This window comes from Euprymna scolopes, chromosome 29, assembly GCF_053919585.1.
Source record: "Euprymna scolopes isolate OS-2025 chromosome 29, ASM5391958v1, whole genome shotgun sequence".
In the NCBI taxonomy this organism is placed as follows: domain Eukaryota; kingdom Metazoa; phylum Mollusca; class Cephalopoda; order Sepiida; family Sepiolidae; genus Euprymna; species Euprymna scolopes.
Genome location: NC_136510.1, coordinates 102,700,004 through 102,725,946, shown reverse-complemented (window position 1 = coordinate 102,725,946; position 25,943 = coordinate 102,700,004). Strand labels below are relative to the sequence as shown.

Genomic DNA, 25,943 nt, shown 5'->3' with positions numbered 1-25,943 from the left:
GTGTCCCGGGTGTACTCACTTTTGTGATACACTGTACAGCAATTTGAATTGCTCTTGAGAACTGGTGAGGAAGAATTACTCGTTAAAATAATATTTTACTAAAAAAAAATAAAAATAAATAAATAAAATAAAAGTAACTTGAAAAATATACAACAAACAGACAAATTTAAAACACACCGAGATGCAAAAGAATTTTACTTTAAGTTGGAATACTTATTAATTTCGGATTTTTTTTGTTGGTTTTTCTTTCCTTTCCTTGGAAGTAAAAAGTCTATCCCCGTATTGTTTCATAGAGGCTGTGCCAGCTGTTGATGCACGTAGAACTCTCTAGTATATAAAGTGCGTGTGTTTAAATCTGAGTATTTTTCATTCTATTCCAAAATGCTTCTACGAGTGACACATTTATATAAAAAAAAATGTTTTATTTTAAAGTGTTTAGGCTAAACATTTTTAAATATTACTGATTTAATAGGCAAGGTTATTAATTTGTTGATATTATTAATCGGTTGTCGAGTTTTTATCATAGCTTGAGGTATTTTTCAATTTTAAAACTCGTTTTGGATATATAAACTGTTCTCTATGGAAAAGTTAGAAAAATGTAAAAGTATATTCTCATGTAAATTTCCCCGGGGAAGACAATGGAAGTGTATTTCTAAGAGGACTTAAAACTTCAAATATATATTGCGGTGAAATGCACATCATATGTATAAAATTTTCTGGGAAGGACACTGGAAGTTGTCTCAAATCTCTAAGTGCCTTCCTAAACTACGGCAGATATCGAGTCAGAACCTCCTTTGAAAATTCGAATATTTTGATTAAATTCATAAGGTGGATAAAATTCTCTGCGGAGGAGGGGGTGACAATGCGAGTTTTCCGAATTTCTACATTACCTTCTATGTGCCAAATATCTGCGTGACATCACCTCTAAATGGGACCTTATCTTTCGAAGAATTCAATATCAATGTTCCTGTTTACTTGCCTCCCCAGGAGGGCAGAGTTAGACACAAGGTTGGTTTTTAATGCGAGGAAAATCCAGCTACCCAAAAAGGGACACTCTGGATAGGAACAAAAAAAAAAAAAAGTGCCTCAGTCTAGAAGGATTTCTTTCACTAGCCCAGGACAGAAAAGGTGAAGTGTAGTATCAAAACAGATACTACACTTTGCTCTCAGCCAAAAGGCCAAAAAAGCATGTTGATAAACTGCTGGAAAAAAGTATTACTGTCTGTTTAGTAGAAGAAAAAGATTTGTCTTAAATTCCAACTGGCAAGTAAATCCAAACTTCTTATAGAAGAGGGTCACTCGAAGCAAACGTGAAAATATTTTCTTCAATTCAATCTTATCTTAAAATGCCACATCTGATCTGGCTCATAACTAGGGCTAGGACAACAGCATATTCTTTTCATTGTTTGGAATCTAGTGTGTATCCTCAGGTGTGGCATTTTTTATAGAGTGATGGGATTATCCGTTGATTAACTGTGTCGGATATATGCTCGAGAGTCAAAACAATGAAAAGAATACGCTGTTGTCATAGCCCTACTCATGAATTAGAATAATCTATCAGATAGCCATTTCTTGGAGGCACACCCTTTGATGCAAGTTGTGGCCAAAAGACAATCATATTGTAGTCTCTTCATCCGCATACACTCTCCTCTTACTTATGGTGGCAAAGAAACAAAATACACATTACTAAGAGGGTGCATGTGGATGAAGAGACTACAAGAGGATTCTGTTTCTTTTGCTCATTTCTGTCTCCAGGATAGTTTTTAAACATTTCACTTCCTCCCATTTTGTGGTTGGTTCCATTTGCAGATACAAAAATAGGAACTATACATTCCTTATTTTGATACTGCACTCGCTATCGAGACATTGAATCATATTTCAACATGCAAGAAATCCCGACGATGCTCGGGATTGAATGAGAATCTCACTCCGCTCATGACACCATGTTAGTGTCGAGGTTTTTATTACTCCCCCCCCCCCCCCCGCCGTTTTGACCGCTCATCTTTGCAGATTGCACATTGTTGTTGTTAAACTCCTTATAAAATTTAAATGCTTAATAAATTTGGAAAAATTATGCCAACTCATGAAAAAAAATTACAGCAATTTATGTATGGTTCTAAAAGGACTCACTAGTTAATACCTTGTACCAAACTAAATTTGGTCAATAAGAATGAAGTCAAGAAAACCAAGAATTTTTTTTTTTTTATTGACAATGTATGATAATAATCAATAGCATAAAAACATGAACATCCAATGTTTTCGATAATTGTGATTTTTTTTCTATTCAATATAAAATATGATTGCTTTTTCTTTTCTTTTTTTGGCTTTTTCTTTCTTTTCATCACTCTTGCAAACAATGCATTCTTGTGTCAGACAAACAAAGCCAAACATTCATGCAGATCTAAGCACTGTATATAGCACTCTTCATTAGCGGAAGATACAAAATTCTTTTTTGAAATTAACTATGTCACACTTTAAAAATAAATGAAAAAAAAAAAAATTAAAGACAGCAGATGCTGTTCATTTAAAGAGTATTTGCACTCAGAAATAGATCATCTTGCTGAGAATGGTTCCAGATGCTAATGTAATCACAAATAATATTGGAAATCTTTAATTTGATTCTTTGGAATGATGTGAATAAACACAAAAATGCTGACAAAACCAGGCATCGATAGACCAATAAATGAATGTAAATAAGTCACTTCTGAAGGTTGGCACCATTTTTTTTATAAAAAAAAAAAAAAAATAAATAAATAAAAATAGACACATCTTTATCAGGTGACATGAAGGGTGGATTTATACAACGACCAAAGAATGAACCAAACATGTATCGATAGATTAATAAATAAATGAAAGGGTTTTCTTTGAGGGCTATCACAAAGTAGTTATGGGAACTACTTATGTGGTAAAATAAGTATAATGATATTGAAAAGTCTTCAATAATTTCAAATTATGCATATTTATTTTTAAACCTAGTGTGCCGCACAAGATGGTAGATGCATGAGTTTCCCAAATATTAAACATTTTCTCTTCGTCAGGGGGGAGAGGAAGGGTAGACAGCTCTTGAACGTTGTTGCATTCAGTGTTTGTGTCGGATGTTATGTTAGACTTGTGTCAGTTCCACAGTAAAATTGGCTCACATTTGCCGTGTCGATTTCCGAAATAAGCTTCTGAATTCGCTCTTTTCCCTGCAACCTCTCTCCCACAGAAGAGACGTTCCGAGCCTTTCTTTGTTTTAACGCTATTTCCATGGCAGGTGCTCGTCTGAGCTCCAATCCCTCGCCCCCCCCCCTCGCCAATCTTTCACGAGAAACACCCGTCTGGCTGAAACTACTGTCAACAACTTTCCCCACTCTTTATCTGTGCTTAAATCCAAACGTAGATTCCATGAGCAAAGTTTCTTTCTTAGAACTGCACACCAGTGGAACTCTCTGCCGCTTGCCTGTTTCCCACCTGACAACAACTTGGACGTCTTCAAGTCCAACATAAACAAACTCCTGACAAACCGCCCCCTTAAGACACTATCAAAACCCCCAATACTAATGATTACTACAATACTATCTCATTGATTACTGTACATGCAATAACCCTTATCCTTGAGTGGCCTTCGGGCCTTGATAAGTGGTGACCTCCATGTAAAAAAAAAAAAAAAAAAAAAAAAAAAAAAAAAAAAAAAAAAGTTATAGGGGTTGTCTAAAAGGTAATATAAATTTGGTTTAAGCAAACTACTTTCTTAAATAAATGAAAATGAGTCACCTCTGGGGGTTATTCTTGGTAAAATAATGGGGGGGGGGGGAATTGGTGACATGGAGGGTTGATTTACACAAAAACCGAAGAATGAATCAAGAACTTTTAATCCTTCACACACTAAAAGAGGAAAAAAAAAGGGAAGCGAGAAGTAGAACTTTTATTAAAAAGAAAACATTTTCAGAAATAATTCATCCAGGGAATGAAAGAGGAGGGGAGAATATTTCTTACCCAGTTAAGTTAGCATAATAAGGTAGGCTGGACTATTTAACCATAGTAAATAACTAATTTAGGACAATTGGAAATCCTAGTAGCGTGAGCAAATGACGAGATAGATGGACATAGAAGCTAAAATTATGGCTGTCTTCAAGTCTAACGTAAACAAGTTCTTGATGAGCCGTTCCATATAAGTTAACAAATTTACCGAATATCCATTACTAATGATTACTATATGGTCCAATTTCTACTGTACACTCTTTAACACTTATCCTCGAGTGGGCTCTTTGCCTTGATAATGTGTTGATGCCTGTGTAAAAAAAAATTAAGAAACAGTATAGAAAAATGGTAAACCCAAACGCGTATACTTTTATTTTATAAAATCTCAACCTCTTGTGGTTTATTTAGGATAGAAATGACTTATTACGAAAGATTCATTGCATACAGTTAGTTGAATGCAAAGCAGGGGGTGGTTGGAGGGGGTGTTGCTAATTCATAACATTCTAAAAAGCATTAATTTACAAACAATGAGAATAAACCTGACTGCATTTAAACTCACACATAACCAATTCCATAGTTTGTGATAGTATCCATGAAGCTGATCATGTACATTACAGCATCCTACAAATAAGTTCAAAATGATCTCCATGATTAGGGGATATTAAGGCCTTTAAAGATCCGCTAAATATTAAAATTCTTCAGCAAGTTGAAGCAAATGTCAAGTTGACCTGAACAGGTGTGTATGTCTGAATGCTTAGAGAAAAAAAATCATTGCAATTGTTTTTTGTAATTTTTGGAGAATAGTTGTTGAAATAAAATTTAAAAAACAGTGTGTTTCATCATCAAGCCACAACACAAAGTAGGCTTTCTGTGTGCGAAAATGAACTCAACATTTAATAGGATGTCCATACAATAGATAAATCATAGAATTTCAAAAATAATGGAAAGGGTTAAGGGGATGGAGCAGGGGTCATTATTTCACAAGAAACATTGGGTGTGCATCCAGGGTGCTAAGGATAATTTAAAGAAATGCATTACAATTAAGCTTCACTTACATCACTTCCAATCAACACTGAATACATTCTTGAACCCCCCCCCCCAAAAAAAAAAAAAAATGAATACGGCAACAGGACTTTAAGTTGCGATTGAAACAGTCGCATTTGCGAGTGATTTTTCGAAATGGCAACTTGAAATAATGAAACCCTTATCTTTTGGCGATTGTGTTTATTATGAAGCGAAAAATATCTTTTTAACATGTTTTCTTTTAATAAACGAGCACCGTCAAATTATTTAAATAAAATATTTAATAGAACAATATACTCTTTTAACGAAGGCTGTTAAAAAAATAAATAAACATCTGAAGAAATTTGAATGTATCTTCAAATCTTAAAATTCGGTGCATATTTAGAATTATACTAAAAAAAAAAAAAAAAAAAAAAATGTACGTCCTCGACACAGAACGAAAATGCCATATTCCAAAAATCACATGGGTTTAGTTAGTAACTTCTCTATATGGCTAGTAAATGAAAATATTTAGTTGTCAAAGGTCAACTAAAAGATTAAAAGAAAAAAAAAACTACGATATAATTAGTTGGGGTCAAAAGAGGAGCATTTTTCATTAAATCATGATAAACGCTGGATCTTTCTGATAAGTAATATATATTCGCCATTCTATAACAAAGACTAAGATAGCTTTATACTTTGATGTCCCACCATGCAGAAGTTAGGTTGTAAAAACTGTTTGACAAAAATATTTCAAATCTTTAGGGGAATGGAACAAATATCAAGTCATACTTCCATCTCTCGGAAGTCTGAAATAATTTTGGAAGAAATTATTCATTATGTCCATAAGTCACTACTTGTTGGGGTTTTTCCTCTCGGTACCAAAACCAGCAGTCTTGGCCATCGTTGAGATGGTTTGCTCCCCTATTAACCAAGGTATCTTGCCGTACAGTTTTAGGGGGGGGGTTAACCCTCTCAGGCTTTACTTTTTTTGAAAGTTTATTTCTAATCGCCTAAGATGCCTTTACAAGGGATTGCTGACGTCGCTACTGGCTTTTCAAATCCCATTTTCCCAGCCTTGTGTCACATCATCCCAGCGTGAGAAAGATTAACTATTTCCATAAGTGCCCCCCCCCGTTTGAGACGTTATTTTATATAAATTAAAGTGCAAACACTGGCGAATCATTTACTTCTCCACTTTTAATGGAGAAAGTATGTGTGTGTGTATATATATATATATATATATATATATATATTACACACACACACACATATGTATGTATATATACATACACCGTGCGAAAATACGATTTTGTAATTAGTTTACTCTGATTTAATTACTTCCTCTTTATGATCTCATCCGTCCCTGTGTAGTACAATACACTCCCCCCCCCCCATAAATTATATATACCTCATGAGATAGTTTGCTACGTACATCAATCAGGTAAAAAAAAAAACAAACAAACAAAAAAAACCTAAATTTCATTATTTCTCTTGATTCTGACACGTATCTTAAGGACTCATTGAATATTCTCATTTTTGGCAAATTAATATAAGCGGATTTCAATAAAATGAATTACAAAACATTAAAGACCATTTAGAAACAACATTAATAAAATTGTCTACATTTATTATTCCTAGAATTACTTTTTGATTTCAGCTTTTTTTTTTTTTTTAGCCTTAAGAAAGAAAAAAAGGAAATCTTTTATTTAGTTTGGTAAATGCATTAAAGAAACCATTTGCAGTTGCTTATGTCTATATAACACCCACCACCACACAATCTATCGAAGTTAAGGATTACGATTTCATTGGGAAAGATTAAATGCGGAATTAAACTAAATTCCCAGATATTTACCATACCACAAAAAGTTTCACAAGGTGACCTACCTTTTGTTGAACTTTAATCTATAAAAGGGCGTTCCAAAAGTAATGTTTCCTATTTTTTCTGCTTTAATGGATCAGAGGGGGATTGCAAATTGCATTGTTATGATGACTGAACTTATGCATTCATGGTCTGAAAGTTTCATCTTTCTGTTGCAGCTATTGACGATGTGAAACTAAGAAAGCAACCCCTGTCATAAACGTGCGTCAGAAGTAGAGACGTGCCATTGAATTCCTGGTAAAAATACAAGGAGAACGGTGGTGACAATTCAGAAAAATGAATTTTGGCACACAAAAGGTTATTCATTTTAATGGCACGACTCTTGTCTTTGTAGCTCTTCAACTTTTAAGTTAAAACAGATCTTATTTATGAAACGGTTCTCGTATGCAAAATTTTTATCTGAACCCTTTATCTAATGCAGTGGTTAGATTGTTTCTATTCTGTCGACCATGATGGATTAGAAGTCTCAATTTTTTTATCATCTTAACATGCAATACTATGCACACATCAATACAACACATAAAATTTTCAAAGGCATTATTTTCATGGCATTGCCAGGAGTTTGAACGATGCCCTTCTTCAGTTCAGGAATATTATTCTAATTGTTTTGATAGATATTAATTTGGAAATTATCGTTATTTTCATGGCAAGTGCTCGTCTGAGCTCCAATCTCTGGTCCTCCTTCGCCAATCTTTCACGAAAAACACCAGTCTCGCTGAAACCCCTGTCAGTAATTTTACCCACTCTTTATCTGTGCCTAAATCCAAGCGTAAACTCCATGAGCAGAGCTCCTTTCTTAGAAGTGCACGCCTGTGGAACTCTCTGCCATTTGCCTGTTTCCCACCTGACTACAACTTGGATGTCTTCAAGTCCAACATGAACAAATTCCTGACAAACCGCCCTCCCCTTAAGACACTTTATCAAATCTCCAATACTAACGATTACTACAATATTATCCCATTGATTATGGTACACGCAATAACCCTTATCCCCGAGTGGCTTCCGGGCCTTGATAAGTGGTGACCTCCATGTAAAAAAAAAAAAAAAAAAAAAAAAAAAAAAAAGAGAGATAATTCCACATAAAAGTCTAGGGGGGTTATAATCGTGTGAGTGTGAAGCCTATTTAGAATCACACATCCTACTAATGTGGTGTACACTAAAATAGTATTGAAACAAAATGTAGGATTGAAACCGGGTGGACAAATCAGATTAACGTTTATTTGTATCGAATATGATTGGATTGAAAAAAAGAATTTTGAATTAATTTTTTTTCATTTTTTTTTAAATCGATAGCCATAACTCTTAAAATAACATGCAGCACGTGTTCATTGTGAAACCTAGTTAGCAAGTGTTGCGTGAAGAGAAATGATTTCCGAATAATATGATTATGTAATTGCGGTTCTTAAACCCAACATTAGATCAGATAACCTCAGAGGAAGATTAAATCTGGTTACTACAAGCGCAGACTTAAATGGTATAGCCATATTAAAAGAATGGATCAAAGTTTTTTCTTGTTAGTCAATGTAGAACTGTTAAAATAGCCAGTTCAGAGGAAGGTCAAGTAAAACGGGGAATGAAGTGATTAAAATATGGACTTTAGAGAAAGAGGGATAAATATAAACCTGGCCAGAGATAGATTAGCTCGGAAGTTAGTTTTGAAAAGCAGTCCAATGTAAGCCAGCATGTAAAACGAATGTTGAACCTAATGTGATCCATCCATCCATAGCCCTCGAGTCCCTGGGGGAGGGGAATAGGCCATCTACAACTTTTCTAGATGTTTTTGTAGCGGGGGAGTTCTTTTTACAGGGCGAGGGTGCTGGCCCCACACCCAACATTCCCAGAAGGTACACACAGCGCCTAGCCTTCCCAAATGGTACTGGCCAGACTCAACGTTGCTTAACTTCGGTGATCTAGTGAGAACCGGTGTGTCAACGTGATTGTGCCATACATGAACCTAATGTGATGGTCCCATTAAATTCTATTGTTGCTTATTATATCTGTACAATTTACTAGCAAGCCATCCGGCGTTGCCCAATTGTAAAATACTCTTAAATATGATATTTAGATTGATGCAGATTTCATATTATTATTATAAAATCAATTCTCTATTAATTATTATATTATACCCAATATATAGTGATTTCAAAAGTTAAAAAAAAAAAAAAAAAAAAATGACTTGGGCGCCACCTGTTAGAATCGAAACCAAAACATTTAGCTCTCTAGCATTATTCACTACCATCTGAGCTAATGATACAAGCATATTACATAAATTAATGCATTTAAAGCTAGAAATATCTATTCACGCAAGCTTAGAGGAAATATATTAAGTTAACTTATCCCTGCTAAGTTCTATGTTTAAATATTCCATATCGAGTTTTAAGTCTACAAAAATTTGACAGTAGTTTGCTAGAGACCATTCCGCACAAACATAAGATCACTTTTATAACATACTAGCAGGTTGTTTGCTCGTAAAATACACTTAAATATATTTTAATTTATATAGATTTTGTATTTATTATATTGTACCTAATATAGTAGTGTATTAAAAAGAAAAAAAAAAGAAAAGCTTTGGTTCCATCAGTTAGATTCGAAACCAAAAAAGCTCTCCAACCTTATTTTTTACCATCTTATGCATAACCCCCCCCAAAAAAAAAACCCCTTAAATTATGTAAAAAGCATAAATTTATATCGCCATATGCATACAAGAGCACTAAGCTGACTCACACTTGCCAAGTTCTACTTGTTAAAATTTTGACCTCTTAGCAGCTATTTTTACCAGCTAATGTCCAAATCCTCTCTCTCTCTCTCATTATATATATATATATATATATATATATAAAAGTTTCAACTCCCTAGACCAAAGTTCCTCAGACAGGGTCATATATCACAAACACACACAGCTAATTTAACTTTACATTTATTAAAAGTCTCTTCTCAGTAAAATAAAAGTTTTTTGGGCAGCTTAAAACTTTAATGAAAAAGAACGTTTAAACCGTTAGATTTATTGTAACAGTTTAAATCTGAATTAAATATTAAATGCAAAAATTGCCAGTTTAATATTCTTTAAATAAAAAGGAAAGCCACATTTAAAAAATGTATTTAAAATAACAATTTGAGGTGTTTTAAAACTACAATAAAATGAAAATTATGCAAAAGTGTTTAAAAACTGGTTTAATGATTGACGTTACAAGATTTGATTTGGAGTGTTTATCTCAGTGACATAAGTTGATTTTCAATTAGATTTCTGCTTTAAATTTTATCTCTAATTCTTAAAGGAGTGTGGAAGGTAACTAGTTAATTCAGGATTCACCCTTAGAGTGATTGAGTCTGTTACATCCAGAGAATATACTGCAGAAGCAGACATGAAGCTCAGTTCTAGCAGGAAACTCAATAAAGGGGAGAACCCGGGTTCAGCTCCGTACCCTGTCTTACCGTCCTGAGTCATGTTTTCAGCTGGCTCCCATATTGTTTTGTTTTTTGTTTTTTTCCAACCCTGAGATGAGATAAACGTGTGACCCCATAATGACAGTGAGAGACTTTTAAGCTGATGTCGAGACAGCTGGGTTTTGTTAATCTTGTGGAAGCCAAAATGGACAGTTAGAAAAATCAAGAATCAGGCATTGTTTGGAATGTAATGCTAAGTAAATCCCTTTTGCTAAAACAAAGAAAACCAGAGTCGGATTTATTTATTTTTGTTTGGTTGTTCCTTTTCGACGATACCAGACAACGTAGGGGTCTGAGAGAGATTTGAACTGTAACGAACACTGTTCGAGCATAACGGCCAGGTTATATTCTTTAAACTTTCTATATTAGTATTATTTTTAACATGATTAAATTATTTAAGTTTGTTTGATGCTATCAAGCAAATATTGAAAAATGTCATTTAATAAAATTTACTGTTATACTTTGCTTCCTCTAAATAAAAAAAAAAAGCAATTTAATTTTTTTAAATGACCACCTAGTACTACGGTTAGATAATATTGTTAAAAGTTAATTATTATAATCGATCTGTCTATCTATTCAATGATATTCTTAAAATAGTTTATACTAGCATTTCAGCCCAGCGTTGCCCGGGTGTTTGGGGGTGTGTGTTAACCAAAAAAAAAAAAATATATAAATAAATAAAAAAATTAAAAAAAAAAAAAAAAAAAAAAAAAAAAAGTGGTAATAGGAAGGCAGGCTCGAACCCGTACCGCAAAGGAGGAAAAGAACGGGAAAAAAACCTGACGTCTTTGCTGTTACAAACCCCGCCAAAACAGAAGTGACGTAGGTTTTAATTAAGGCTAGACAATCAAAACGAGAGGATGACTTTCGAAAATATCGGCGAAAAAAGCGACCCCCCCCACCTCGTAGAAAAGTGCCCAGTTGAAGGTGAACATATTAATGATTTTAGCCAATTTTTCGATATTTGTCGTCTGAAAGATCAAACTTCAAAATGATACTGATCTAGTAAAAATCTGTCGCCTCTGTCAAAAGTTTTAGGCAGACATGCATACATACATTTATATATTGGTAGCTCAAATTTTCGACCCAAACCAATTAAAAAGCTTGCCCTATCTCTGAATACCCTTTATGTAAACTTTCAAATGTTTAGACCAGAAAGTGTCTGAGTAATTTGGTAGAAACCAAAGCGGTCACATTTTTTAAAAATTTAACCCCTGTTATGACCCCTTAACATTTGTTTTGGGCTCAAATCAAGTTATTAAGTTAGATTCATGTCCAAGGAACCTATATCTAAAATTTCAAGTGTTTAGACTCAAAATTGTTGGAGGAATTTGGTAGAGTTCTCAAAGGTCAAATCGTTGAACTTTGACCCTCTTAACAGCCAAATTTCTGGCCGAAAACGGAATATAAAGATTTGCCCACATCTCAGTACCTTGTATATCAAATTTCGAGTTTGTAGACTGAAAATTGACAGTTATTGTGTAGGGAAATGTATACAGACAGACACTTTCACAGATATATAGATTGGGAGTTATTTATTGTTTATAGAATAAAGTCTAGCAATGGGTCTTAGCTGAAGATGTTTACATAAATTAGCTAGGTTAAGTATAAACAAAATAACATTGAGCAGGTGTATGTGACACAGGAGGTTACGTTAAGGAGACGTGTCTTAATTGGTTACGTCACCGGAAATGAGGTCAAGAGATCGGGAAGTTTAGTCAGTCGAAGAGTTGGAGTTTGATCACGTAAGTGAATAGATATACTTCAAGCCAGGAAATGAGGAAGTGAGGCTGTGAAGAACAAGCGTGTAGAGATGAAATGTAGACTGTGTGAAAACCATTTGAGACAACTGAAATAAATTTATATTTTAAAAATATAAAGTGTTGTTTCGTGGTTTCACAAAAGAAGAAAGAACAGAAGTCTCAATTGGTTATGGTGTTTGACATTTCCTGTTTCATCACGGAGCTCAGCAATGAAGATAGAAGAACTCTTGAAGAAGGAAAAGGTATGAAGCATATATTATTATAAAAAAATGATACTTTATGTAAATATGAATTGTAATATATACCCGTGTGATAACTTTCTGATACAACATGACTCAGTTTATAAGTCGATATCATATCCTCTGACTAAAACAATATATACGTTTTTATCTGATCCCGTTACAAAAACGATACCTCCCACCTCACTAATGTAACATGACCGTTTTAGATATCATCCTCCTATCCTTGACTATGTAATATAACTTTTGATATCAATCCACCTCCCTGTATATAACACTACCTGCAGTATAATTTTGTATCATACTTTGTAAATAATTCTTATTCTTTGACTATAATAAATGGATTATTTGTAATTAAATTAGTAGGGTGGGGGTGACGGACTTTCATATTAGTAAATGAACATTATCTGATTATAACAAATGAATCCTAATACCTTAGTTAAAAGACTTGCGTAATTTTTTTTCCAGATAAAGGATAAATATTTCCCAAATAAATTTACTATTGTAAAATTGATATCAAAAAGCCCATATAAAGTGCATTTGGTGGAAGAATTGGCAAATTGAACCATAGTTCAAGTTTAACGTTTGTTTAAAACGTTTGAGGGAGGGAAAAAAAAAAAAAAAATTTGTTATTTTTTTCATAACTAATTTTAAAAGCTTTTAATGAAGAATTTTTGTGCTTTTTGTTTTACGGCACAGGAGTGTCCTGTACCTTTCCTATTATTGTTGAGATCTCTAAATGCCAGAAAGCTTTTTACTCTAATAGCTTCTTCCCTCAGGCAGCTAGATTTTGGTATTCCCTTCCTGCTACCCGCTTCCCTTACTGTACTGATATAGCAAACAATAAAACAATATGGCAGCAGGTTTGTTTCCCCATGAAGAAGACCGTAAGCCACCATCTTGTTTGCAAAGGCACTCATAAAAACCGAATATTTGAGGTAAAAATAGCATTTATAAAAAAAAAAAAAAAAAAAAAAAAAAGCCAGGTAGGTACAAAACTTATGAGCTATGGTATCATTTATTGCATATTTGATTTATCATCTTATGTTTGGGGATTTAACACAGAAGCCAACAAAGTCAGGTCTCGTTTTATTTAGACCATCAGAAATTATAATTTAGAAAGGAAAAGTTAAATTGGTGTAATTCTGTGCTAAACATGATGCGTTAATACATTTCTTAATTGCATTTGTAAATAGCCACAACAGATCAGACACAATCTGAACTTCACAGTCGATTCCATAGTCAGAGATGGTTCTCATCAAATCAATCCCATATTAATTCTCTGTACAAGAATCAAATACATCCTCCACTACAATAAAGCGAAATGTGTGCTTATATATTTGTTTTATGTAAAACTAGCAAGGAGACCCGGTGTTGCACGCGATTGAATGATGATCAATAAATGTTTCATACAGCCATATTTCTATCATCATCGAAATCTGGGAAATCGCCCATTTTTCAATGAAATCGATTAATTGCCTGTTCTAGTTGGGGACCCATCTCTGCACACTGAGAGGAAGCTTCACTTGCTTCCCTGCAACGACTTAGTACACATTGCAATGTAGACTACATTGCAATGTAGACTACATTGCAATGTAGACTGCATTGCAATGTAGACTGCATTGCAATGTAGACTACAATGTATTGTAGACTAAGCCACATTAAAGTTCAAAATGTCAAAGTCAAGTATCATGCTTCAATCAAGCATTCATTTTGAACACACTTGCTATATAAAAAAGCCTACTGTTGATTTTATATGTCTGGCCTTACTACTTGTGAGGTAATAAACCTTTTCAAGTGCACTTGTGATGTTAGGCTGTGTAAGGCGTAAACTTTGGTTAAAATCGCCTGTTCCCGATAAGTATCTCTAATCAAAATAATCCAAACATTCTGATACAAAATCTATCTAAGAACACTGCCAGACACAAAGTACCTTCGTGTGAAATTTTCTAGTTCATAGGGAATGAACTCACAGGCATACAAAATTCATTTTATGTAGAGGTAAACTAAATATATTAATCACATTACACAGAAGTTAGCAAGTAAAACACATACCTTTTTTTTCTAGTCTATGGATGAAACTATTTCAAGCAGTGAAGGAAAAAAAAAAAAAAAAAAAAAAAAAAAAAAGGAAATCAGACAATATGTAATTGTTAGAAAGAAATTAAATGACCATAAGTCAATAGTGATCATTTTTTTGAAGTCATCAGAAATTGTAATTCTTATATGAACAAATGAAGCATGCATGGTCCCCCCCGTGAATGCAGTGGACGAAGCATAAAAAAAAAATGACCAAGTTCAGCATTTGCGCCCCCCCCCTTATTTAGCCCCAAAAGTCCCGAGGAGACATCAAATTCTGGTGAAAATGAACAACCGGTGCAGTTTTAGGCCTTAACATATGTAAATTTGAGCTCTGCACCATGCAAAACAAATGACTAAGTCCATCATTTGCACCCCATCCCACCATTTAGTCCCAAAGGCCGCAACATATTTAAATTTGTGTTCAGCACCACGTAAAACTGCTAAATAGACATACACAGAAAATTTGACAAATTTGGTAAAATAGTCCCCAAAATGGAGTGTTTTATGAGCCCTAAAAGAGCCCCAATAGTTATCGCAAAGTATAGACAAACAAAATTATATAGAAATCAGTTACAACTTTTCAGAAAGTTTTATAAAAATCCAAGCCATCAGTTTTTTTTAATAAGCACAAAAGTGTCAATTTTAGCCATTTTACAGGGGAGCAAGCAGAGTTTTCCTGGAAAATCCGTTCTGTTACATTTTTTTTTTTTTTACTCATATCATGTTTAATGTTTGTGTAAAATTTTTAAAAAATCCAAGACATAGTTACTGAGGAAAGTACGACCGGACAAACAGACAAGGGTGAATTTACAGGTCCACCCTCCTTTTGTCAAGGGGACCAAAAATTACTCGTGCAATTTTATCATTTTCTATAAAAAGTGAACACTAGTGGAGCATAATTCCCTCTCCCTCATTATTTTCATGAGGGTCCACTAGTATGGATATATTATTTAATGCGCATGTGTGCATCTCTTACTAATTTTACGTACCAAAATACACAAGCCAAAAATCCTTTTAGAAGCCGTTCAATATTCTAGTTCAATATAGCTACATTCTTACACCCCCCCCCCCGCAATGCTATTTTTGATAATCCATCAATATTTTTCCTATGTTACTAAAAATGACACCAGGTAAAGCCCGCGCCAGACCCTCCCCTCCTATCTGGCGCAACTGTCACGTTCTATTTCAGGTTGAAAACTCTTTATATACCAATCAAAATTACATTTTTCCAGATTTGCTTCATTTCAGATTTTAAAATTAAAAAAAAGTATATAAATATGATTTTGCAAATGAAAACAAAATCGAAATAAAATTAAATAGAAATGCTGTTTTAATATATCGATTGTTAAAAATGCAATTTTTAACGGGAAAAGCAGTTAAGCAGTTTTTGGCCACCGCAACGATGAGCAAATGTTGTCTTGATTCTTGATTGAACGAGAAGAAACTGCTCGCTGCATTAGCATTAAAAGTGCAATAATTGAAACGGCTTATTTTTACGCGCACGTCTCCCCACTCTTTCTTACTTCTTGGTTCGGAATAAAATCCAATTTCATCTTTTTTTTAGCTTTCTTTTAATTTTAAAATTTCTATTGAAGCTTTTTAGTTAATGCATGAAACGTGTATTAAACCGTTTTAAGTAATAAACTTATGGTACGTAAGCACGAGAGAGACATTATCTTTATAGCTCCACACATCAGAGTTGGCCAAGATGAGAATCAATTATGTCATCTATCTCATATCCTTATGCATTAATAACAGAACACGGTCATGAGCAAAAATCGTTCTAGCTTTTTTTTTACTCTCACTCATATTCTAAGTGTTGATTTTACAACATAGACCCATTTGGAGTTATGTAATGTCAAAACTATACTTTCAATTATATAGATGCATAATACAGTAGAAGCTCGGGATACAGCATTAATCCGTTCCGGGATTGGTAAAATTGTCGTATGGCAGAGCCGAAGTAAGATTTTATACAGTACGTATTAAAAATTATTAAAATACAGTACAGTATATAATTCACATGTATATCAAATAAAACCGTAAGGCGAGACAAATGCCGTAACCAGGGGCTAGAAAGAACATTACACATCGAAGAAAAAAAACAAAACTATCCTAGGGTTCTACTGTACTTTTATTTTCATCTGCACAAGTAAATTTAAATAACGACCGATGTAATCTTTAATACATTTTTTTAAACCAAAGATTAAACTAGCAATTACATTTTGGAATCGTCACCAAGTTTCAGCCAATATAATTACTCATCAGAATAGTTGGGCCTTGGAAGCATGCATTCCCAATGTGCTTTTTGTTAAAATCTCTTATATAAAAAGTCGCCGTGTGTGTGTGTGTGCATGTGTGTGCGGCACTGCGGCAGTGTTCTTCCTCAGATTCCGAAATGGCCGAGCCTATCTTTCGCAAAGTTAATTTATGTCTGGCTGTGTTCTTAGATATATTTTGTACAAAAATTCATCCCATAAGTATCGAAAAAAAAAAAAATAAATAAAAATCCCATCTAAAAAAAAAAAAAAAAAAAGAAAAAAAGAGGTCTTTCTCTAATAGATAAAAATTTTTTTGTTACACGTCGATCAAAGGAAATAATTTTTTCGTGTAACATAAGATTCCCCTGTAAAATTTTTATCTATTAGAGAAGAAAGATTAGTTTTAAGATTGTCAAATATCAGCTAACCTTATATTACAAACAAACACAGATGGAATTTGATGAACTACTTTTTTGCGAATTAATCCAATGAACAAGTTATTTCTCATAAATATATAATAATAAATAGAGGATTGATTCTATTATAATATATACGCAATCTGCATTAATTAACATATCATGTTTAAGCATATTGTATCACAAGGCAACGCCAGGTGAGCAGTTAGTACGATATAAAAGTTATTTCCTGTTTAAGCTATGCAAGCTACTTTGCATTTGATTTTTATAAACCAAGATGGATGTGTTTTATGCTTCCCTGAATCCAACATATAATCACTTTTCGTTACAAGTTAGGATATTCAGTGTATTTTAAATAGTATGTGACTAACTCCTTAGCACAATAGGTTTCGACCGGGTATATAGAGCTTATAGGATATAAAAGCTTAAAAGGGCTCTTTCAGTCTTTTACAGATACCCACGAATGGATACCTGTGCGTGAAATTTTTTTTTGTGACAGGTGCGCAATCTCCAACTAAATCTCTCCTGAGTCGACATTGTTAAATACCAATGGCAAGTGAAGTGTATGTACAAGGCGAGTGGAAACAAATGCCGAGATAAGCGGAGCTCACATACAGCGCTTAGAATTCTCAAATGGTCACCCATCTGGTACTAGCCAGGCTCAACGTTGCTTAACTTCGATGATCTGATGAGAACAGGTGTGTCAATGTGATTATGCCGGATATAAAAGCTATTATACCAATAAAGAAAGTGAGGAAATCTAAATTTAACCTCAGATTGAGTAAGATGCAGGCAGAGGACTTAGCATTTTCTTCCAAACAAATTATTATGCTGCTTTCAACTTTTTACACGGTTTGGTTTGTGTATTTAATGGCTAAGTAAACTTTTAATGCTGAAGCACAATTATTGTATACAATTAATTAAACATAGGTTGCTACCTTTTATCTAGGGGGGGTAAACGGGCTTTTGTACCTTTCCCAATAGTATTAGTGGGTAAATGGCCACCCGAGATAGCTCTGCAGAGTTCAAATTCAATTCTAATTTTCATATTCTACTTATAACGAACGCTCAATCATCGAATTCATAATGCCAACAATACCTGCAATCAATTGAAGGATCTTCAAGCATGTAACCGTCGGGTTAGGGTTATATGCTTATTCATAATATGCATACAACTACACCCATCTGATTAAGAGGAGTATAACAACAAAGTATGGCAAGGGGGAGACAACTGCAGTTAGAAGCAAGTGTACACACCGAGAAACAGAGAATGAAAACGTTGCTAATGAAAAAGCGGAATCAAGCGTAAAAAACAAGTGGAAAAATACAAAATGGCGTACAAACTTTTTACAAAGTTTTAGTCAAAGTGATTTTTTATAAGCAGCAGGTTGAACCTGCTTACTCCAAAAGGAAGAAATATCAAATTCATAAGCGAACCCCAGTCGCATGTATCTCCCAGTCAGGCGAGATGACGACGTTAGATTTTTATTCTTACAGGGAGATGTCAACGTCTTCCTACATACAGTACCTGGTAGTCCCAAATGGTCACCCATTTGGTACCGACCAGGCTAAACATTACTTAACTTCAGTGATCTGAACACGTCATCATCATTAATTTTAAATATAAAAAAAAAAAAAAAATAAATAAAAATAAGTTGTTTTTACAAGTACATCTATAAAAAACAAGCTTGTTTTGAAATTGATAGAAATCGTGGGAGGAGGAGAAAGGAAAAGGAGAGTAGCAGCTTAAAAGAAGGAGAGCAAGATGGCATAAATGAAGAAATAGAAGTGGGAGGAGACTAAGAGGATGACAAGGACAAAACAATGTATGAGCAAGATAAATCTGGTATATGTCTACATATATACTTGAAGATCATTTTACAAACTCTGAGAGGAGTAATTGTTATTTACTTTATAGCTAAATCAGCATCTTCATTTTGATTCGTACAGATACATTTTGGCCACTGTTCTTGGCCTTCGGGACAAGATCAAAGTGTAGTATCTGTTCTTCAGATGCTGCACTTCTATTTCTTGTTCTCTTTCGGTGGAGGAGAAATCCTTCACGACTGAGACAATTTTTATTTTTGTACCTTTTCTCCACGTTAAAAAACGACCCTGGTGTCTAACTCTGTCCCGTGGGGAGGCATTGTAAATAGGTACATTTTGGCCACTGTACTCGGAGACTGTTTTTCAGATAACAATGATACCAAGTAACCATCAGAGTTCAGTATAAAACTAAACTGTTGCATTGTTTTTCCACTACCTTTTTTTTTTATCCAGGATGACCAACAAGAATGATTCTAGGGTTAGCTATAGACCCCACCTCCTAAACATTGATGGCAGATTCATTATGATTCATCAATTTAATCATGTAGTGATATTTGAAAGATTTGAAGGTCGACCTGCAATTTTTGGGAAATTAAAAATATCTGCAGCTTTAGCATAGCCTACTTTCTAAGACACTCTATAGGGTCAAGGATTAAGTCAGCAATTTAAAAGTTGTGGAGGTTTCTTTTTTGTTTTTTAAACTTTGCAAATGGTCACCTGTAATCCAAATGTACCTGGTTGAATTCAAAGTACAAAAAAAGCATACATACTAAACTTTTTTATAGTATTAGTTTTAGTTTCAACCTTTTAATATTGCAACATTTTTTTTTTTTTTTTTTATTATAGTTCAATTTTAAGGAGGACTTTTCATCTATATTTTATTGCATTTTTTTTCACAAGAGTCTATGCCATTTCTGAAATGACGTTTTCCTTGTCAATTGCAGTATGATGCTGGTTCTTTACAATTTTAGGATATCCATCCTCTCAAGTTTTGCCTTCTGAGAAAAGGTTAGTTTATTGGTAACCGCCAGAGAAGCTCCCACCAAGGAATGCCAGCTAGGTTACTCAAGTATTTTTTTTTTTCAGATCAGAGTGTTCCTTCCCTGAGGAGCTGACTCTTCAATCCCACCTTCATATCCTAATGTTACCCAATCTTTAGTTTAAATCCACATCATTATTTGGCCATATCAAATGTTATTTGATTTTCACCCACCGTTTAATAGCAGGAATTGGGTGATGGGGTCGTGTATCATACCTCTTTGCAGGGATGAAATTGGCATATACTCAAAATCAACTGAGAGAACACTAAAATATGCTAAATAAGTCATTCTAGCAAAAATGGCATGTAACAGATGGATTTTTATATTTTTTTTTACATATCTTTTTTTACCTTAAAATAATACTAAAGGGTAAGGGGCAAAAGAGAATGTCGATTTGTTAAATTCCATTAACCAAATATTTTAACCCGAGAAACAAATTAAAATTGTAAACAGAAAAAAAACCCTGTATTTGTCAAGAACCAAGTCAATAGAAATACACAAGTTTGTATGAATTTATTTTGAATCTTGAATAAAATGCAATAAAGTGAAAGTTGTATCATAACATTCAGTAATTCTTTTAAGTTAAGAAATTATTAACAGCCAAATTATCTTTTTTTTGTTTTTTTGTTTTTTTTAGTTGAATACAAAATTAAATGAATTGAAACAAGTTTTTTTTTTAAGTTTTTTTTTTTTAAATAAATTCTTTACAGTTGGCTGTTAATAATGACTAATATCTTTGAAATGTTTGAATTTTTTTTTAATATCCAGTACCATTTTTGTATATCCGTCCATTGGAATAAATGTCAGTTTCCAGTTTTCACCTGAAAAAGAAAAGACATTGCAATATTATGAGAACTAATAAAATGTGTTTGGTTTGTCTCAATCAATGGGATATCACCAGTCTACAGATTATGGACACCTTCAAAAATAGTTCATTTCACTTTTAAATATGAAACTCAAAATTTTATTTGAATATTTCTTCGGAAATAAATTACCTCATTATGTTAAAAAAAATAACACTAAGAAATAATGGTAAATAGGACGACTTTAAAAAGGACATCTTTTTTTTGGGGGGGGGGTCTGATTACATATTTAGGATTTGTTTGATCAGTTTATTACTAATATATATATATATATATATATATATATATTCTGTGAGAATAGGTGGGCATATTCAATATTTTAGATTAAAAAAAAAAAAAAAAAAAAAAAACAGATATGTGATGAATAATCTTTCTTTCCAAGCAATCTTCTAATCTTGAACATTAGACTTTGGGGAGAAGGGGGTGTAGTCCATATTTGAACCCTACAGTATGTTCGGCTAACTAGTCTTCGATTTTCACAAGAACTAAGATCACATTGTGAAGGTGTGCTAACCCTGACTTTAATCTGCCCCCCCCCCCTCAAAAAACATTGTTGAATATGACTAACCAGGATTCATAGAGTTTGTCAAAGTTGTCTAGTCCAAAAATGTGACTTGCAAAAATTAGATACGAATCTTCATAAATTGAAATAAGCACAGACTTGAATTGGCTATGTTAAGAGAGCTAGCAATGGTCGGACCTTTCCGAGTTGACCTCTATAATGAATGAACATCATTGTGTACCGAGGAGACGCATCAGTTTCTTGATTTTTCTGTGAACATGCATGGAAATAAGAATACCGAACTTAGAGTAAACCTTGTCCATAAATCTTACTATTTCATGGGTAGCAGGAGTTCCAGTTGAACTGCTAGATAAATTGATCTGGTTATGACCACAGTATAGTTTCCACAGATCATAAATATGTTTGATAAGGTATAATGATATCAGTTGGTGAAGTACCATGGACCAGGGAGTCTTCAAACTATTGTCCAGATCTGGCTCACCAGATTCTTTAATCCAGTCCATCGAGCTCTTCTAGAAAATGCAAAAATATTCAGGAAAAAAATTAAGTGGAAATGTGTGAAAATGGTCATTTTTTTTTTTTTTTTTTTTCCACAAAATGATTAAAAGAACAAGGTTTCAGAGAACCAGTTTCACTACAAAAAAAAAAAAAGCTAATAAGCAAAACAGTATATATAAAAAAAATTAAAAAAAAAAAAAAAAAAAAAAAAAAAAACTGTCTAGGATATTTTATTTTGGCCCACGTAATTCTAAAAGGTTAGCAATATGCCTCCCCCCCCTCCCGAAAATTTTGGAGACCCCTACCATCGACTATATTCGAGTTTTATGTGCCACATATACAATCAGCCATAGGTTTTTTCTAAAATCAGAGTTCGAGGATCTGAACCTTTGAGTAATTGTAAGGAGGTTGTCCTATCAACAGGTCTATAATACAGAGGATGCTGTATTAATATTTAATAAATGGAGTCCACAGCATGCATCAAGTTTCCAATAAGGCCTCTCTATCATAAGTGGCAACCGTGATGGCTTTTCTTTCAATGGTCGAAGATGGCTTATTTACACATTCTATCAGTCGTCTCCTTATGACGAATATCTTCCACATAGTTCCATTACCAATATGAAAAGCCCTCCATATCATTTTCAATCCTCTTATAGTATTCATAGTCATTCAACCACTTATCCATCTCAGGAGTTCCTTTTTAGCCTTGATAAGTTGTAATTTATTAGTTAAAAAAATGACGAATAAGAATCATTGTACTGAATAGCTTTAATCAACTAAAAGCTATGATTATGGTCAAATTGCAATTATTAATATTAGAAACATCTTCCCAATCGCACTATAGTACCTCCACTTCAAGACTGCTGAAGAAACTGAGGTCAATTGTCCTACCAGTTGTCCACATCTAACAGCAGAGGTGAAGTAGTTCTTATGAGCTATTTTTTTATATACCTACTAGTGTTTCATGCTTACGTAATCATCAGTGCAGGAGATAACAAGGTTGATCGAAGGATTTGAACCCCACAACAAAGCCACCTTTGGCTCCATAAGGGAATCACTGCTTATGAAAGTCTAAAAGCCATTCAAGGATAAGAGTTAACGAGTGTACTGTGGTCATCGTCTTAACAGCCTTGTAGTCAACCAGATGATCAGTAAACATCTGTACTTTGAGGTCAATGAAATATAAATGAAGTCATTTGTCAAATGAAGTATAAATTTGCATAAAATTGTTACATTTTTCTAAGATCAGCATCTTTAAGTCTAAATAGAATGTAATTAACAACTGCACCATCTTTACCAACCTTGATAGTTGAGAATGCAGAGAAAGGGGGGGGGGCGAAGAGTTTGAGAAATTTAATAGAATCAGCCGGAATTGTTATTGAATCTAAAATATAAGATTACAAACAAATCTTATAAAAATGGGTTAATGCCTTCTAATAGATTATTCGTGGAAACCTAATTATTTGTAGACATTAAAACCGATTATATCTTGGGTCTTCGTCTCACTTTTTTTGTTTTTGTCTTTCTTTGTGCGGAACGTTCATAACATTTATTGATTTAAGAAACACTTATAATTCATCTTGTCACAATTTGATTTCGTAAATACGTACAGTTGGAACATCAAACATTTATCAAATAATTAAGTTTAGCTATTTCTGTGGCAAGCTTATTTACTTCAGAATGGTCTGTGGGATTCATGATGCTAAAAATATGTCATCTTGGAGAAAAACAGTGACGAGAGACTGAACAATGAACGAATGTGTGCATATGTGTGTATAAAATATTGTTATTTCAGAGTTGTTTTCTTGTCTACGATTCATCAGTAGAGAGATTTGAAACCCAATTGACCGATCACATCCAAGCGTGGTCAGCCACCAAATACCTAATCGACTGCGTATACAAAATTAGATTATTCAGTTAGAAACCCAAATACTCTTTAAACCGACAAATCAAACTTTGGTTCTGACTAGCCAATATTTATTTGTTCCTATTTACAATGCCTCCCCACGGGACAGAGTTAGACACCTGGGTCGGTTTTTAATGTGGAGAAAAGGAACAAAAATAAAAATTGTCCCAGTCGCGAAGGATTTCTCCTCCACTGACAGAACAAGAAACTGGTGCAGCATCTGAAGATCTTGTCTCGAAAATGTGTTTTTGATGTAAAAATGTTATTGAAAATAGAACATATAATTTATTTCAAAATTTACTTGGTCCGGCCCATACTATTCTTTTCTGTATCAATTTAAACATTAACTGACTTAACTGCATTATAGGTAATCAATATTCAAAAATTAATGTAGGATATTAAAATAACTTTATCATCTTGATATTTATAAAGATTTGCTTATATAAAAGGAACCCGTATGTTTTTTTTATTGGTTTTCTTAAAAAAAGGAAAAGTGAAATGAAGATAATTTTGACAATGTTTTTTTTTTCTGGGTATAATTTGATAGAATCCATCGATTCCTCAGTTTTTATCTACCATGAAATTACACCATTTTGAAAACATCTTGAATTCGCTATTGATCGAGAAAAAACGTGCTCTGAAATGGGCAGAAACAATTATATGAATTACAATAGAAAAATGCGAGCATGAAAAGTAATATGGTTAAACTTATACATGGACTAGTAAAGGACTAGTTGTTAAAACTGGAAAAGAAAAGGACAAGATATTCTAGTAAAAAATATAATAAATTTATAACTTTAAATATTGCAGCATTAAGAATTGATTATATAATTTTATAAATTGAATTAAAAAAAAAATTCTTAATGCAATATTTTAAGTTATAAATTTATATTTTTTACTAGAATATCGTCTTTTTCTTTTCCAGTTTTAACTAGTCCATGTTTAAGTCTAACCATATTACTTTTCATGTTCGCATTTTTCTATTGTAACCCATGATTTTTCCGGCTTCCAGTAAATTCACTTGTTCTTTGTCTAATTTCAGTCTTATTTTTTTGTCCCCATAAACACATGTAATAATGTATGGCACTCGTCTGCTTTCAATAAGATACTCCCAATTATCTCCCTTTCATGCTTTCATTCTGTTTCACTTGTTACTTCTCTTTCCTTGACAGAGAATTAGTAGCAACAGTAGCTGAAGTTACGTGGTTGCTATGGAAACCAATCATAAAAAGTGTCGTTCACCTTCTTACAAATGTTTACAATTTTGAACACTAAAAAATTCATAGCTTGTTTTACTAAACGAAAATGGAATTTTTTTTTTTCGCATTATAACTGAGAACGTAATCTAAACCGTAATAATTGAAATGTGATCAAAAAATGATTGAGCGATGAAGCTTTAAAGCAGTTCTAATGAACTAAAACTGCCACTAAACCATATATTCAAACACTGTAGTGCTTGAATTGTTTAAAAAAAAAAAAAAAAAAAAAAAAAGCTGAATAAACGAATTTGAAATATTTTGAGCTCTAGTAACGTCTGTATAATATTGGGCTATTTACAATTTTTGTACAAATTTAAAATATTAAATAACATGATTTCAATTAGTAATTTCTATATTTTCATAAGGATGTAAGTTGCAGTTTAATCATATTTAAGCTATTCAATACGAAATAGCTTAAATGGCATTAGAAACTGAATTTTCAAACCATTTTTTTTGATTATTGGTGAACGTATAAAGCATTTTCTTGAAAGAAAAAACTGCACTAGATGACGGGAAAGATGAAAGGGTGCCTTCAAAATTGTTTACTGCATTGATTTATTATCATAGCTTTACATTTCAATAGGTTATCATTAGGGAAGCAGTCACTCTTGTAAAAAGATTATGCAGAGCTCTATGGACAAAGTTATCTTTAGTTGACCTTTGACAACTAAATATTTTCGTTTACTAGCCAAATAGAAAAGTTACTAGCCAAACCTACATGATTTTTAGAATATGACATCTTCGTTCTGTGACGAGTATGTACATGATGAAGATTTTCCTGCGTTTTTTTTGTTTTTTTAAGTGTCATTATGAATATACAAATTTTATGGTAAGAGTTGAAGGTATAAACATCCTAATTTCTTCAGATATTTTTTTAACAGCATTCGTTAAAAAAAAAATATATATATATATATATGCTCTATTAAACTTTTATTGTTTAAATAATTTTGTTCGTTTGATTTAAAAAAAAAAAAA

General features: G+C 33.2%; 1 protein-coding gene across 3 annotated transcripts in view; it reads right to left on the bottom strand.

Annotated features, from left to right (window-relative positions):
- The window catches only part of LOC145252799 (protein fuzzy homolog), a 590,751-nt gene that overhangs the window by 545,006 nt on the left and 19,802 nt on the right, over window positions 1–25,943 (bottom strand). Inside the window, exon 2 of one of the 3 annotated variants that reach the window (XR_013863676.1) lies at window positions 20,416–20,740. The exons of the other annotated variants lie outside the window; for them this stretch is intronic. The gene's annotated coding sequence lies outside the window, so the exon portion shown is untranslated. Of the gene's footprint in view, window positions 1–20,415; window positions 20,741–25,943 lie in introns of those variants that run through there. 3 annotated transcript variants of the gene reach the window in all.